At 52.4% G+C, this 16120-nt stretch overlaps 1 pseudogene; it reads right to left on the reverse strand.

Moving 5' to 3' along the window:
• Window positions 1-15562: 15562 nt before the first annotated feature.
• On the reverse strand, window positions 15563-15664 carry LOC129071014 (uncharacterized; annotated as a pseudogene).
• Between the last annotated feature and the right edge of the window lie 456 nt (window positions 15665-16120).

Raw genomic sequence — 16120 nt, forward strand, 5'->3', positions numbered from 1 at the left:
CCTGGAGCCACTTAGCAATAGGCACAGGGTATGCTAAGGCCAATGCTGTCTGAGAGAATTTAGGGAAACATGAAGCATGAGCCAAGACAAGCCATTTGTATGGAAGAGCCACTGGAAACAGCCTGGGCGGGCCCGAAAGTTGGGTGGGGATGGAGTCTCAGGGAATCACCAGGATGGGGCACACAGTGTGGGCCAGGTTGATGGAGTCTCAGACATGGCATCTGCCTGGTGGCTCTGTGGCTTTGTGGCTCTGTAGGGGGAGTGCACATCAAAGGAACAATGGCCTCTGTGAGCACTTCTGTCTGGGAGAAAGCTGCGCTCCAGCTCTTGCCCCAATGCTGGACAATTCATTTCCTCCCTATTTGTCTCTGATGCCTTTCAAGCTGCTGCTCCTGTGCTGGAGCTCAGAGGGAGTGAGTCTGAGGAAGTCTGTGTGCAGGCCTTTTAAGAGGACCTGCCAGGGAATCCAGCAGTTTCTGTCTTCCATAGCCTCTAGCTCCACTGGTTTTTAGAGCTAGAAGTTACAGAGACTCATCTTCCTGGCACTGGAACCCTGGGCTGGGAAGCCTGGTGTAGGGTTGGAACCCCTTACTCCTGAGATATCCCTCCGGATTTTAATATGCCACACGTGTGTGCAGGATCAGCTGGTGCTGTGTCTCTGTCCCTCTTACCAGTCACGATGCAATTTCTACTTTAATTCTGTAGTTGTTGGACTTCCATTCAGGTCAATTTCTGACGGTTCTGAGTGACGGTTGTTCTGCAGTTTAGTTGTAATTTTGATGTGGTTGTGCAAGGAAGCGAGCCAGGTTTACCTATGCCACCATCTTGAACAGAAGCCCTATATGCCCCCAGTGGCCTTGAAACAGGGACATTAAGCTGATCCCTCCACTGCCACCCTGCCAGCCCTCCACCCCCAAGCCATCCCAGGAGCCCACAAGGAAATGGATTTTTCCTTTCCAAACTGTGGTATAATGGAAGTGCCTCTTTGTCTTATGCATCTGAAGAGCCTGGATTTGAAATTGTGCTTTGGGGTGAAATTCTGAAGTCACAGAAAAGACCCCTCCTCATTTGTAAAATAAAACACTCCTGGTCAAGAAGCATTCTTTCTGACAAGCACTGGCCCTCTGGAGATCCATGGATTAGTTAAATAGCATGTTCTGCTTTTCAGCTTTGAGGTTTTTTTCAGAAAACATGACATCCCCAAAGGGCTAGATGGATAAAGAAAGACATTTCATTTTTTACTGGTCATGAAATAAATAAAATATCTTCCTGGAGTAGTTACTTTTAAATTGGACAGGATTTCCTTTCTTTTGGTTGAACAAGTTGAAGAAACTACTGTCGTCCCTCAGCTGCCCACCACTAAGATGACTGTCTCATCTGGCCTTTCATATGCAGCGTGTGATGTATGGCTTAACCTTCCTAATTGGGGGACATGCTGTCTGACTTAGTGACGGGACTGAATTATGGTGCTTTTAAGAAAAGATATTCCATTTTAGTATTTTCAAGTCCATGAAGCCATGAGAGCTGGTTTTCCAAAGTACTGTCCGTGACACCCCCCAGGGACTCTTCCTGATGCACAGCAAAGGCGAGCTTGTCAGCTTTGTGCCAGGCAGACTTCCACACATTTGAAAACAGCACATTAGTCTACATTGTTTATACATTTTTCTTTTAAATTTTAATTGCACTGCTTAATTTGTCTAATAAATAATCCGGTAAGGTGGGTGGGGGAGTTAATAAATACTCAATGAGTTGATTCAGATTTTTCCAGCAGATGAGTAAGTTTCAGTCTAGTCTGTTCTCAATGCCCACGACCTGGGCCATAGTAGTAGTGGCCGATAGATTTGGGTCTCATCTTTATTTAGATGATCTCAGAACGACGGCAAATGGAGGAGGGAGAGCATGGCAGCAGCCCTGGTCGACATCCTCCTGGTGAGGCGGGAGTGTTAACGACTTAGGAGGCTGAGCATTGGGGGCCGGTTGGGCCAGGTGGCCCTAGCATGGGTCCACTCTCTAGGAAATGCCTGTCACTTTGCACAGTAAGGATGTGGCCAGGAGGCAGGCAGATGGCGAACACCTGTAACCCACAGGGGATATGAGAAACAGGAAGCTGAGTGTGCCCTTTGGGACACAGGAGTAGCAGGGTCCCCGCTGGCTCCCAGGGGCAGCATGCTGGTGTATGGTGAATGACATGTCCACAGTGACTGAGTGCCTGCAGCCGAGGAAGACGGGTTGGAATTGCATGGCTGACGAGGTGGACTGATAGTAAAGGGAAGCAGGAATCCACAGGGGTCTAATGTAAAATATCAGCACTAATACATAATTTAAACCCAGTTGGGGAGAAAGGTAAACCTGTTTTGACAGTGTTTATTTCTGTTGTAGAATGTGCCAGAAGCAGCGAACCTCAGTGTACAGAGTATCACGCCCCGCGCCGTCACAGCGGTATCAAACACACCTTCGGTACGGCTGCGCTTGTCATGAGGAGCTCTGTGGGCAAAGGGGCAGTATAGTGTGTGTTCCCAGCTCTTTCTGTGCATGTGTTTCCAAGTGATCCAGGATGGCAGCTACAGCCTCTCTGAGACTGAGGACAAGGAGCCAGGAGGAGGAAAGTGGCAGGAATGACAGGCCATCCACCAAAGCCCCTCATGGCTTTCTGGGTAACTTTTCCTTGAATCGAACTCAGGAGCTGATGTAGATGCAGTGCTGGGAGGGCAGTGAGGCCTTAGAAGCATCCATGCCAATGGGAAGACATGTTCGGCAGCCATGTGTACGCCAAGGGCATGCTGGATCCGCACACAGTAGGTCAGGCTTTGTAGGACAAGGGGCTCAGAATGGAACTTTGGCCTGGTTTATTCTGATTCCTCTGGGGAATTTCTAATTATAAAAAGAACAACTGTGGCTTTGGAGGCCTGCCGCCATGGGCTTGGTGCTTTGTATCTGTGGTCGGGGCACACGTGGCGGTGAGAATGCCTTTTCTGCTCAGGAGCCTCCCTTCTGAGTAACTGGGGAGCCAGTCAACTGGTCTCTTGGTATCAAAGCAAATCCTCACATCTCCTTGGTATACATTCTCCCATTGGCATGGACACACGCAAAACCAAGTGGGAAACAAGGTGTCCATCTGAAGATGTCCATCAGTATCTTTGGGGTATTTCACATAAAAGGACAAATTATTTGAAGAAATGTTTTCATCCCTTCTTCGCTATGTCTATATATGTGTCTCTGCTGCAGTCTTGTTTTTTTTAGAAAGATTTTATTTATTTTTTGAGAGGGGGAAGGGAGCAAGGAAGAGCAGGTGAGAAGCACTGATCAGTTGTCTCTCATAAGCGCCCCAACTGGGGACCAAATCTGCAACCCAGGTACCTGCCTTGACCGGGAATTGAGCTGGCAACCTCCCCCTTTGCAGGATGACGCCAACCCACTGAGCCACACCCACCAGGGCTTATTTTTTTAGGGTTTTTTCCTTAAGTGCGCATTCTAGTTGAAATTACTTCCCAGAAAAATAATGAAGGAAGGAAAAAGAATCCCATATATTACTTATTCTTTGCTCCTATCTTAAGGGATGTATTTTTCAAAAGGATTTTTTGGCAGAGCCAGGACTGCTTACAGCAGACCCAAGGAAGGCTGTCGCCCGCTTCTAGCCTTTCCCCGACAGCACTGGCTTTTCCGGGAATAAGGAGAGAGATCGCCCAGCGAGGTTCCGTTTGGGGTTGACTCCGATGTTCTGACGTCTAGACGTAACTTTAAACATCTTTGAAATTCACAAACCACTCCCAAGAGCCTTTTCTCTTCTAAAGGAAATTACTTGGAACAAATATGACATCGATTTTCCATCTCCCTTGATTAGTCTCATTTGGTCTGATTTTTATTATTTAAGGCTTACCGACAACGAGAATATACAGTTAGTAATGGCTCCAATTAGATTTTGTGACCTTTAAGGAAGAAAAGGAGGGTCTGAGCCTGGCGATGCCTGAAACTGCCACAGAACAGGGCTGGGGTTCACGACTGTGCTCGGGCCAAGGGCGCCAAGTGCACTCTTGGGACAAGGAGGCAGGAGCGCCAGGCAGGGATGTGCGGGAGGAAGAAGGGCCCCCATGGCGCCGCTGTGGAGGTACTGTCCACGCAAAGTGGGGTTTGTGTGCTAACTTTGATCAACAGATGGTCAGCAAGGAAACACTGGCGTCAAACAGCTCTGGCTTGTGACTGGGTCCATTGACAGCAAGTGGACTGTGTAGGAAAGATGAGGTCATGGGCACATATAGGAAGCATAGGGAGCCTTTCATACATGCTAAGGAAAGGGGGCATTTGGAGGTGTCCATGCGGCTCGGACAATGGGATGTTTGCTGAAGGGCCAACTTGTTCGTGTGAGATACTGCAGACATATGCATTTCTCCGAGTCTTTTTCCCATCACGGCTTGAGCTTTGGAATGCACTGACCCAACCCAGAGAGAAATGTGTGGTCGGCTGCATGGCCAACCGTTCCTAAGCGAGGCGTTCGCTGGAGTTAAGCCCTGGACCCTGACAAGTCGGAGAGAGGAGCCAATACAAATCCAAAAGACTTTACCCTTTAGAAGGACCTGCTTTTTCCAGCGTCCACAAAGAAGATCAGGCGATTCGACATTAATGCCTGCAGTGTACCAGCAGCCCCCGAGAAGTGCCCACAATGTTATGCATGTTTAGGGCGGACCATAATTTCCACGGCCCCATCAACGCGCCTGCCTCAGACATGCAGACACCCCTACTGGGACACAGTGAACGTTTACAAAAATGTAAATCGAAAACAGACGAGAATTTCCAACAGCCGTCTATTTTGTTTTTCTTTGGCGTGATTCAGGAGGTGAGACACTGCCAACTGTTGGGGCCAAAGCTGAGGCCGGAGCAGAGAAGTCAGGTGCACCTGGTACGTGCGGCCATCCCGCCATGGCCAAAAAGAAAAAAATGCAGAAGAAAAACAGTACTGAGTCAGCATGGACATGGGGCATGCTAGTTCAGACATGAAGAGTGAAACCCAAGCCTTGGGAAGAACTGCTGAACTCTCCAAAGGTGCCCAGGTTTACCGAAGTCATGTAGGGAAGGGAGCGTTTCAGGGTGGGCACCTGTGGCTCTGGCCCTTCTCAGCATGAGGCGGAGTCTTCCTTTCCAGAGACAGGAAGCAGTAGCATCGCGGGGCTAGAGTGGGCCCCAGCCCATCCAAGGGCTCCTCCCGCTTGAAAATCCATGAGCAAGAAGGCTCACTATGCCTGTACCCTCAGGCTTGGGAAAGGTAGGCACGTGGTCACACCCAGATGGCAATGAGAATCCCCATAACTGGTGCTTATCCGGGGCTCGCTGTGAGCCTGGCACGGTCCTGCAACCCTGACACTGCTGCGTGCTCCACGACGGTGACTGAGGCTAAGTACCTGGCTCCAGGGCCCTCAGCACAAATGTTGGGAGCCAGGCTCAGAACCGGGACTACCTCAGCCCAAAGCTGGTCCCCCTAACACACAGCTCTTCTCCTAGCGCATCCCTGCCCACCCACGGAGCAGTGGCCCCGGCCTCCCCAGCCGTGACCTCGGATGACCCTTACTTTGGAGCCAAGTGTGGGGGACCTGGGCTTACATCCCACCCTCACGAGCTGCTGGGGGCTTGGGCTGATTACTTAACTTCCCTGGGCCTCAGTTTCTCCATCTTCACAGGAAAGACAGATAACAAGAGAGCCTGCATGAGAGGGTTGCTATAGGATTAAAGGGTCAAAACATAAGTCCACAGCAGTGCGCTGTACAGAGTAAGTGCCCGATAAATGTTAGCCGCTTGCAGTGCAAACATGATCACTGTCAGCCTCTCCGCATGAGGAAGGAGGGCACTCAGGGACAGTGAGGTCTCTGTCAGCCCTACGCCGGTGCCCATCAGCGTGACCGCAGTTCCCACTTGGACCAGGAGCCCCCCGCATCCCAGAAGCTCTCCCCAGCACAGAGCCCCTGCAGAGCACACCTCAGTACTCAGCTGGTGGGCTGGATGGGGTTCAGTCTTGTCTCCCTGAGGCCAGTTAAGACACAGACACAGTGACAATCTTGGTGTGTGTGGGGGGGGTTCATCAGTCATTTGTCCCTGACCACCAGGACCAGTTTGGTCCTGTGTCTGATGGTGGGCAGCTGGGCCACCAAGATGCCGCCTGGACTGTCCGTACGGTCTGGAGACCAATCGCCAGGCCCCTCTCTCCTGGGTGCAGGGAGGTGCTGCTGGGTGGCATCGCCGAGGCCCCGGGCATGCAGAGTGCCTACCGGTGTCACTGTGGCCGTGCAGCGGAGCGACACGCGTGGTGGTGAGCTGTCACAGTAAGGCTAACCCTGCAATGGCAGATGTGGCTTTCTCTCTTGGTATCAGTTTCTTCTAATTATTCTATTCTGACAACTTTGGAAGCCACTCCAGAAGCTGCTGGGTGATTTATGTCTTGCGTGAGCTCCCAGCGATGAATGCTGAGCCTCAGCTGTCACCCTGCCACCCCGGGCAAGCCCTCCCCGTGGGTTCCCACGGGAGCCTGTGTCCAGAACTCCAGGGCAGCTTTGGGACAGCACTGGGAGTCTCTCAGTGAGCCCAGCTCCGTCCCGAGACACCAGCTGCCAAGAATCCTGTCCACTGGTCCCCTGTAATGGAGAGCAGACCCCCAGCTCTTTCCCTTCCGCCCCTCCTCACCCTCATCTGCTTCCTCCTCTTCTTGTCTTAATGTAATGAAGACCTGACATTTCTCTGCAGGGAAAAGGCCACCACAGAGAGCCTCTGAGATACTGCCACTCCCCACTGCAAGAGACCCGCAAGCAGTCCCAGGCAAGAGAGGCTGCCAAGGAGCAAAGGCTACCTGCGTCCCCACGGCTGCTCTGGGAAGACTCTCAAGTGCCTGACAACACGGAAAAACGAATGGCCACAGAAGACCAGCGTGCACACACACAGGGACGCCCCCCAGGGAGGAGGTGGAAGACTCCCTGAGCGGGGGAGCTGGCTGTCCTCACCCTGAAGGAGCCCCCCTGCCCTAGGGAGTGGGGTCTCAGGTAAAACGGGCCCCCTGTGAAACCTCAGTCTCTCTCTGAAGGTCAGGACTCTGATTTGCAGGCCAAGGGCATTTACAGAGCTGTGAAGGGATCATTCTTGCTAATGCCACGAAATTATACTCTGAGCTGGCAACAGTGGCCCACAGCAGGTTAGGGGCAATTTTCCTCGAATGCAAAGTCTGGCTTTTAGAGAAGCTGGAGGTGGCCCCAGTTGATGTTGGTGGGGCCTTTTTTCTGTGCACTTTCAGTAATCCAAGATGAGCTGTGACTTTGTAAATGTGTCCCTTTAAAAAAGTCACCTGGGAGAGCTGAATGGAGCAGATGCCACATACACACCTAATGGGACTGGAGAGCCTAGGATGGCAAGTCAGTGGGGGATTCTGAGGAGGCCTTTCCTAGAACCACCCATCTACTCAATGGCGGCCGTGAGTGTCCCAGGCGCTGTGGGACAGAGGCACGGCCAGACAGCAGGCCCTGGAAGCCCGCAGTCTGGCAGGGCATTGCACCCCATGGCATCTATTTAGGAAATGTCTTGGAATTCCACACCCATCTCTCCCACCCCGTGCCCACTGTCCTGAACCAGACCCTCAGGATTTCCTGCCTGGATCTGCCAGCCTATCCTCCGCGCCACCCGCTCCTCTATCAGCAGTGCTCTCTGCACTCACCTGCTGGCTGCCCGTCGCACCGATTAAACCCTTCAGTGCCTTTCTACTCTCCCACAGAATGAAATCCAAACCCTCAGCCTGGCTCACGAGGCCTTTTGTGATGGGGGCTTTCAGTTCGCGTTCCACGTTCTTTGAATCGCGCATGACGTAAGCCCCGCATGGGCCATCCACTCTCCCGGCCTCTCTACCTGGATGGTTTCCACTTGTCCTCTAAGAGCCAGCCTGGCTCCCTGTGCTCCTCTCAACTTCCATGCTGTCTCAGAAGCGACTCTCCCTTGAAGCCCGTGCCCCAGGCCCACTGCACCTCAGCAGGGCTCCTCTGTTCCCTGCAGTGAGAGCCTCATGAAGTCAGGGGCCTGCTGACCCAGCTTTGTGCCTGTACAGTCTAGTTCAAGGTCTAGAACACATCAGCCTTTCAGTGTTGGCTGACAGACTCGTTAAACAAAGCGATGCAGTTTCCATTGGTAATGCAGGCATAGATCTCGGACCATCCCAAGTGACCGCATCTTCCAGAGGAGTCTGGAATCAAAATTCATGAGCCCTTTTAAAAAATTCAGGATGCCCTCGGATGCAAATGCGATCTACTGGTCATCAAGGGATATCGTCGGGTTTAGAGAGGTCACCGAGGTGGCAATGGGCATCTGTCGGGGGCCAACTGGGAGGGGCAAAGGCGTGAGCAGGACACTGAGGACCCCACCCTGGACAGCACGTCACTGCAGGCAGGAGGCTGGCAAGCCCGAGAGGCCCCGATCGCCACCAACCGTCCTGTCACAGCCCACCCGTTCCCACTGAGCCACACCAGCCGGGGCCCGTCAGAGACTCACACAGACCAGAAGCTCCTGAAGAAAACGCCCTTTCAGGACATTGCCAGCCATGACCTGTAGCTCTGAAGGCAAGAATGATCTGGGACTCAGGTCAGGAGCCAGCACGTTTTTCTTGTTCGATGCAGCAGCCCAAATCACTGTCCTTGAATTAGCAAGTCAGGCTAAAGGGGTTATGCCAGATGCTCGAGGAGGCAAAGTCAGTGGTTCTTAGAACTTGTTATTTGTTTAAAAACAACTTTACTCAACAAAGAAATTGTGAGTGATTAAGCTTTTTTGCAAATTCCATATATTTTTAAAAATGCATCTGGGGAGTGCCTGTTAAATAGAAAACTTTGTGGTTGAGTGCTCTGGAAAAAGTGAAATTTTGCTCCCTGTGCAGAGTGTGGAAAAACGGCGTTATTTTTACCTACTAGGTATTCTGAAGGTGGGGCCACGCTCACCGCACCTACGGCCAGGGCCGTCTTGCGTGCGCTGGCAGCAGGGTCTCTCCCTCCTCCCAGGATGTACCAGGACGATGAGCTGGGACAGTGAGAGGTCTCACAGGAGCCTGCCGCGCCTGGCGAAGCAGACCTGCACCTGTACCAGGTGGCTGAGTCCAAGCCTGAGGTGCTGTGCTACTTGGGGCTCATTCTGCATCATGTGCTCTCGGCTCTCAGCGTCTCTATGCTTCTCCCCATCCTGCCTTCCTTGTGGGCCACGCTTTCAGTCCCAAGGCCTCCAGGTGGTTTTGGATGGCAGCAATCTATCACACAAGGTTGGTGCCACAGGGAGGCCCCTCACAGACCCAGCTCCCGCCAGCAGATGAGGCACTGTCCCTACCATCATCCCAACCACTCTGCACACCTGTCATGTGATTTCAAGGCAAGAAATCAAGTCCTAGGATCAAGTCACTGATGTGGCGGGGGAGCCAGAGGACGGAAGCCTAACATTTTCCCCTCTGGCGCTCACACTCTCCCAAGAGTGCAGGAGCTTTTAAGGGCCAGATGAAGTGATCAATGGCTGCTCCCATGGCATCCTGCACATAGTAGGTGCACAGTAAACATGTGTAGCTTTATCCCCATGCTCTCTGGCAATACAAGTTTCCATCATTGTAATTTAACTTAATTTTTTGGCATCTTCGATGTAATTTGCCACCAGCTCTTGCTCTTTCATGCGTTTTCCAACTCAGATGCAACATTTGCAAACTTGATGGTGGCCTGTCCACGAAATGAACTTGAGGACAAGCTCAGGTCAAGTCCTTAGGTTGTTGCTCCCATCACACCATTCTTAGGAGCCTGTCTGCATGAGCTGCCGTGCCCCTGCCCCCAGGAATCCTGGACAGCGAGGGGAGCCTCCTGGATTTCTGTCCCCGCTCAGTCACCAAGCACTCCTGTGGGAAGCAGCAGCCAGCCTGGGCCCTGCCCGGTTAGGCTTCTTAAGCTCTGACATCCTGGCACTGAATGACCTAGGAAGAATGGTTTGGGTTAAAAACCCAACACCATTCAAAGGATATTTTGTCCACTGGAAAGAAATGCTTTTAAAAGCCCATGCTACGTTGGTTTTTTTTTTTTTTTTTTTTTTTGGTATATAAGTAGATTCCCCTAATTACAAATGAAACAGTTCTATTTCGATTTACTGCTTATAGCTGAGTCCAATAAAATTTAATTCCCCAAAAAGTGGTCCTACATTTTCCAGAGGTGTCCAGCCTGCGGCCACCTCGGTGCTGCAACCTGCAGCCTCATCCTCCTCAAGCGCCCCTGTGCCCCTGCCTTCCAGCCAGCCCGGCGTGTGCGGTGAGCACCTTCACGTTCCTGGTGGAGATGCTCCCCTTTGTCATCGTCCTCTTCGGCTGCGGGGCCTTTGGGGTCAGCCAGCAGGCCCTGGCCCACGGGTCCTTCCTCAGGCTGCCGAGCTCAGCACTTGGGCTTTCTGGGAGCCACTGCCCAGAGCTGTAGGTTCGTGGAGGTGCGTTTTCTCTGTGGTGTTGGGGGTGGGGGCGACCATCAGTTATCCTTAATAACCAGGCAGATGGCAGGACAACTCTGCCCTTGGCTCTTAACAGCAGAGTGGGCTTCTTCTCCCGTTCTCTTTAGAATAGCAATTCTACCGGCTCCATTACTGAAATGACTCTTGCCTTCCATGCCCTGTCCAAGTTGCTATGTCGTTGTTTTATTGCCTCTCTGAAAAGCTCCTGCTAATTAAGGTGAAAGCCAGATACATATGGGGCTGGGGCTGCAGTGCGAGGCACAGGGCCTTTGCCAAGCGGGTTGTGAGGGCTTCTGTGGAGGCACTGCGGCTGCCATCTCCTCTTGGTCCACGGCTCCCTGCCTCCTTCGAGACTCCATCAAGGCCTGCGTCTTTATCCCCAGAACTGGGGACATTTGCAGCCTGAGTGAGGCTGGTGGGGGAGGGGCCTGACTGCCCCCAACTCAGGCCTGCGCACAGACAGCGGGAACAGGCCAAGCCCCCGCCAGCTTTTGGTCTCGGGGGAATGTCCTGCTGTGTCTTGGGGCTCACCTAAGTGTCAAAGGCAGCCCCAGCCCCGAAGAGACTGTGCATTTAATTGAGGAAATGGGACATATGTCTGGGAACAACAAACCACAGTCGGGGCTGGAGGACATCCAGTGTCCCAGGGCCACGGGGCCAGTCAGTGCCCTGACCACGATGCTTGGGGACAGGCAGGGAAGGCCAGGAGGGTTTCCTGTAGTCAGGAGGCATCAGCACAAGGCCTTGAGGGCCAAGTCAGAGGAGAAAAAGAAAAAGATGAGTGATGGGTCTCCGCCGGTTTTCTGGGGTAGGAAGACGAGCAGAGTGAGGCCAGTAGAGGTTGGGGACTGGTGTCCAAGCTCAGGCTGTGGGGCAGAGGGGCCCCTGAAACCGCAGCTAAGAAGGCGGCTGTCCCCGGAGCACTGACATCCCCGGGGGCCCGGCCCTCTCCCTGAGCTGCCTCCTGGCCCTGGCAGAAACACTCAGCTGCTGACCCAGCTGGGCGGCTCTCAGAGGACAAGGTGCCCGAAGTGTTCCTGGCACGCCGCCCATCCAGTTCGGCGCGCTGATGGCGGACCGGGCCCTCCGCCTGCAGCGAACCCTACCTGGGAAGCGCCCGTGCCAGTCATCCTACTTCTGGGCGGCCGTCCTGGCTCTCCATCTTGCTGAGTGTCCCTGAGGGGCACCTTTGCTGCCTTGTTGGGCCTTTCTCCCTGTCCCCCATCACCCAAAAAAAGATCCACCTGCCAGGGAAGCATCTGCCATTCCAAAGGTTCAGCTGCTGATGTACCTGGGCGGCTCCTAAGCTTGAGAAACACTTCCTGGGCCTTGTAAAATCCTTCCAGTGAGATTCCCCAAGGGGGGCCATACTTGCTCGACCCAGCTGCAGTTTTCCTTTTTTTAATCCTAACCTAAGGATGTTGTGTTTTTTTTTTAAATATGTTTATTGATTTGAGAGAGAGAGGAAGGGAAAGAGAGAGAAACATCAGTGTGAGAGAGAAACATTGATTGGTTGCCTCCCATATGCACCCCGACCAGGGATCGAACCCACAACCTAGATATGTGCCCTGACCAGATAGCAAACCCATGACCTTTTGGTATATGGAATGATGCTCCAACCAATGGCGGGGAGGGGGAGGCGGATAGACACATCCATCAGTTGCCTCCCACATGTGCCCCAATGGGAATTGAGCCTGCAACCTTTTGGTGTATGGGACGATGCTCCAACCAAGAGCCACACCAGCCAGGACCCAAGGATATGTTTACGTATATATCCTTGGTTATTTTGTGTGTGTGTGTGTGTGTGTATGGACAGAGAGAGAGGGAGAAACATCCATCAGTTGCCTCCCATACGCGCCCTGACTGGGAATTGGGCCAGCAACCTTTTGGTGTACGGGACGATGCTCCAACCAACTGAGCCACCAGGCCAGAGTCCAGCTGAACTTTTGCTCCCACTTTACAAAAAAGGCAAGCACCAGGCCTGCCAGGCAGATGACAAGAGTCCGGGTCCCAGCTGAGAAATGGCAGGGGCAAACAAGGTGGCATCGATCCACTGTCTCCAAGCCTGGATTTAGAGCAGAAATGACATAAAACCGCCCCGATGGGTACACCCCAGGGCCTCACCCTAAACTTCTCTCCGGGAAGAGAGGTTTGCTACAAGCTTGCTGGGGGCTCAGTTCTCCCTGTTCTGCTGAGAAGCATGTCAAGAGCTTCCTGACGCCCCTCTGATTAGATGGCTTCCGTTAGCCCAATGAAGAGTTAAGGGTTATCTTAGTAATAAATCAGTAATCCAGCAGCCAGCTGCACGAGAGGGGCAAGATTTCAGCACCAGCAGCTGCAGCTTTGGCTTCTTTGTCAAAAACAGATGAGGGGAGAATAAAAACTCGCCTTTTTTCAGGAAAGCAAAGGGCATCCAGGTGCCACCTGCAAATCAAATCATTTAGGAAAAGGTAGTTTTTATTTTTTTCTTCCTTTCTCCCCCAAATAACAATTATTCTTAAAACAACAACCCCAGCTTTCCTCTCGGCTTTGAGGGACCCAGGGAGCTGTGTGGGTTTCCAAGGGTCCACGACCGCAGTGCATGGAGGCCCCTCTTGTCCTCGGCGGGACATGGAGGCCCAACTACAGCCGGCTCATTGGCATTTCTGGGCATGTGCGGGAGGTTTAGCCTCAGCTGTATGGCTCAGGCGTGGCGCCCAGTGCAGAGCGCCTGTGTCAGCCTGTCTGCCGCTGACTAGGTCAAGTGCGGGCACCCATACCGAGTCCCTGGCAATTTCCTGACCAAACACTTTAAGTTTGTCAACTCATCTCGTTCAAAGGGTCGGTGGAGAACCAACTTGGGACACATCTGCCTCAGACCCACCAGCTCATATGGCCCATCTAAGACAATTCTGGGCCGTATCTGGAGGAATAGCGTTTCTTCAATGGGACCACGCCCCGAGGAGGCCCCGGGACCCAAGGTAAGGAGAGAAGGGGAACCGACTGTTTCCATGTGTTCCTGAGACCCTCTCCTCTCTCTCTGCGCCTTGTTCAAACCTGTCCCTCATGCAATGCCTTTTCCTCACTGTCCCATGTTACGGGCAGACACAGAACAGGACCTGAGTGACTGCCTTTGAGGTGGGTCAGAGAGTTCCAAAGCAAGGACTCTGGGATGCTTTGGGAGGTGGGGGGATGATGTGAATGAACAGCTTTACTTTGTAAAGGTCACTTGGTACCATGGCCCACAAGACCTGTGGTCCTCCCACCTTCCCTCGCATCCCTCCCTGTCCCGGGGCCCCTGCAAGCAGCCACTCTGTCTAGCTTTTCCTCTGTTCCACCTGGGGCCTGCTGCCCCAAGAATGCCTCACCGCACAGTCACCCCTTCCCTAGAGCCGCTTGGAGCAGCTTTGTGCCCAGGGTCACACAGCTAGGAGACTGGGTCCCACTCCCCCTAACCCTAGGGCTTTGGACCACCAGCCACTCCCTGAGTTGACCGCAGTCCCCCAACTGATAAGGATCATTTGCCAGCCTGCCCTTCCTTGAGCACACACCTGCCCGCCCCTCCTTCTACGGGGTAGCCCCTGCCTCCCGGGCAGCAGCAGCAAAGGCTGTGACACAGAGTTAGGGCCATCGTCACATTTGCTCTGGAGTTCCTCATGTGGTTCCCCTGGTTTTCATGTCCCTGCTGACAATGGTGGGTGGCATGACCAACCAGCCTGTGGATGCGTCTGTCAAAATCGCCATCGACGGTTATGAGGTGGCTGCAGTGGAGGAGGGAAAGGAAGCATTTGCTTTGCGAGAGGGCTTCGCCAGCACCTGCGCCCCAGTCTGCAACCTGTTCCCCAAGCTGCGCTCCTGCACGTGGATTCAGGGCTCGGGCCGGCCCCTGGGCCTTTGTTCTTGCTTCCCTTGCCTCAGACATTACCACCCCCCATCTTCTCTCCCTGCCAGTTTCAAAAGAGAAGAGATCTGCAGCCTCTCCTCCAAGCCCGGCCTCTTAGCATGTCCACGCGGCCCAGCCTGTGTGTCACCCACAGAGAGGATGGAAACCTTGGAGCGGAACAGGGCTGCGGGTGCCTGCTGCTTCTGTCAGCAGCAGGGCCAGCTCCCGAAGCCCACCGCACCATCCTCCCTGCTCTCAGACTGCTCTCCACGAGCTGACAGAGGCAGAACCTGGTCCCTTTCCCAGATGCAGACAACCAGCTGACCCGACAATACATGCTTCCTCCCGTGAGTGTCTCCCAAGCCCAGGGAAACCACCAGGCACCCAGTTCTCGTTTGCGCATTTCCTTCTCCTGATCCCTACCAGGCGGTAGAACTTTATGAAGCTACAACTGTTAGAATGGGATGGACCTGGCATAGGAGATGGAGGCAAAAATCAATGCAATAAGAGTATAAAGATGAAGACAAACCCAAATGATGAGAGAAGAGATGGCGTCCTGTCCTGAGGTGGGTTCCCTTCTCTCACTGTGCCCTCAACCTGCTGTGCCGTTCCTAGCAAACTGCATTCTCACCAAGACAAGTCACACCTGTCTACCATGGGGCGTCAGCCCCACCAACCAAGCAGCAACGGTCAGGGAGCTGACCAACACTCCTCCATCTTCCAGACGGTGCAGAGGGAGCCCGGCATCACCCAGACCCGCAGCCATCTTAACTCCCGAGCGGCGGGTGGGAGCTTACAGATAAACATTAGGGAGCTCGGAGCCATATCTCATCATGACTGACCTTAAGGGAGGACCACGTAGGTGACAGGCACTGTGTCCATATGTCGTTCCTTCCCTCCCTTCTTTCTCCTTCTTGCTCTCTTCTGTTCTCTTCTCCCTTTCAAAAAACAGTTTCTATTCTGAATTTATCCATCATTTGTCAATCTTTTACTATGGTTAACTTTTTAGAATTTGCTTTCATTTTTAATTTTATAAAAGTATAGTTGAGAAACACTGAGGAGACTGTAAGCATGTGTGCATACATATGTGCATATATAAAGGAAGGGCCAAGTTTGATACATTTCCACAAACAGAAAACTTGTGTAACCAGCACCCAGATCAAGACACAGAACTCCGCTGTCCCCTCAGAAGTGCTCTCGTGTCCCCCGAGTCTCCACCCTGCTCCCAAGGGAAGCCATTATGACTCCCAACCACATAGATTAGGGTTATTTGTTTTTAAACTGATAAGGATACTACACTTGATCTTAGCCAAAAGGCCATGAAGCAATAGGTTATTTGTTTCTAAAATCAGTCACTGTGACTTGCTTTTATTTTGTAAGACACAATACCAGAATAAAACAAATACCGTTATTTTTTTTTTATTTTAGTGATTTTTAGAGAGAGAGGAGGGGCTGGAGAGGAGGGAGGCATGTGGGGAGTGGGAGAGACAGAGAGAGAGAGACATTCATTGGTTGATTCTTCTATGCCTTGGCAGGGGGTCGAACTTGCAACCTTGAGGTACTGGGATGACGCTCTAACCAACTGAGCTACCTAGCCAGGGGCTATTTTATTTTTAATATGATTAGAAATAACAAGTTTTAAAAAACAGACTTTCTCATGGACAAACAGTAGATTACTTATCCCAAAAATATTTTGGCATTACGTTAACAGGCTTTTAGCTATCTTTTTATTTTATGGTCTATTCTGTGTTATCTTGTAGATTTTTTGAGGAACAAATGTGAAAC

This window comes from Pteronotus mesoamericanus, unplaced genomic scaffold, assembly GCF_021234165.1.
Source record: "Pteronotus mesoamericanus isolate MK-2021 breed Mesoamerican mustached bat unplaced genomic scaffold, CSHL_Meso_final contig_25, whole genome shotgun sequence".
Taxonomy (NCBI): Eukaryota; Metazoa; Chordata; class Mammalia; order Chiroptera; family Mormoopidae; genus Pteronotus; species Pteronotus mesoamericanus.